Here is a 1,483-nt window from a genome sequence, read left to right on the forward strand (position 1 = left end):
TTACAATTCTAATTTATTGTTTTGTTTTAATACAATTGATTAATACAACTTAGTGGAGAAATAAAGTTAATGCATAATTTATAGGGAGAAGCTATAAAGATTTCAGTTTTATATTATGTGAGTTAAATGTGAAAATTAATTGTTTTAAATTTGTGTTTTAATATAATTTTTTTTTGTTAAAATTGCATTGCCAAGTGGACCAATAAGGAGAGACTGAAACTCTACTTTTATATATATGATTCATTTTTTTAATTAGTAATGTATTTTTTGTTTTTTTAAATAATTATATTATATATGATTTAAATGTCTAAACTACCATTAATGATGTATAATTGTTTGAACTATTTCTAGTGGCATGCCAATATAATTATTTACACTAAGGTTATATTTAAAATTGTACTTCTCAATTATTATTAGTATTATTGTAGGATTACTTATAGGATTACTTATAGGATTACTTATAGGATTACTTATGTTACTATGATAATTTTTTATCATAGATAACTGCATACTAGTTTGGTTGACTTATGCACTCGTCGAGGACTAGTTACTACTCTTAGTTGTCGTAACTTGTTTGACAAAAAAAAAAAGTTGTCGTAACTAGGCAACAAAGGTGACTCACCTCCATCACGGTAACTGTATATATATTAATTGCAAATTTTTGTTGAGATTGTTGAAAAAATATTGTTGAGATGGTTAGTTTAGATTTATTTATAAAATTTATAATAAGTTTTATAAATTTGGTTTTTGGTTACAAAAAGTAAATGTCATCCGCTTTTTATTTTATTTAAATAAGAGCTCATAATTCCGAGAATTGAGAACATAGGCATCCGATTTGGTGGGCTTCTAAATAGGACCCTAGATCTCAACATATTAGGCTTTCCATATTAAAACATAGCCAACGGCGTTGACATTAAAATAAGGGCATGGCTCACGGTAGCCAGCCATTAAGTAGTTTCAAGGTGTATTAAACAAAATGAGTTATAGTTTAATTACTTTAATTTGTAAACCTGTTATACTTTAAAAGTAACTAAATTAAATAAGTGAAACGACCGACCCTTTTTTTTTTTTTAATAAATAATAATAATAAATATAATATAATAAATAGAAGTACAACTAGTGGTCCCATACCCACTAGCCACCTAACCACAATCACAAACATCAGCGGAAATAACAACACCAACATAATATCCAATAATACTCCAATAAAAACCAATAACCATAATCATCAACAATAATCAATCCAAACAACAAGAAACAAGGAACCAGCAACCTAGCAATGTTTCTAATGACCCAACTCTAGCAACCTAGCAATGCCAGACAACATCCAATCGAGTCCCTAGAACATCCTCCTCTTCATTGCCTTGATTCCACGATCACACTTTGCCTTTACCTGCACCACAAACACAAATTGAGATGCATGAGTATTTGATAAACACTCAGTGAGGCAATCCTCCCATCTACTGGGCTATACACACAAGCA

This window comes from Camelina sativa, unplaced genomic scaffold (assembly GCF_000633955.1).
Source record: "Camelina sativa cultivar DH55 unplaced genomic scaffold, Cs unpScaffold00651, whole genome shotgun sequence".
Taxonomy (NCBI): Eukaryota; Viridiplantae; Streptophyta; class Magnoliopsida; order Brassicales; family Brassicaceae; genus Camelina; species Camelina sativa.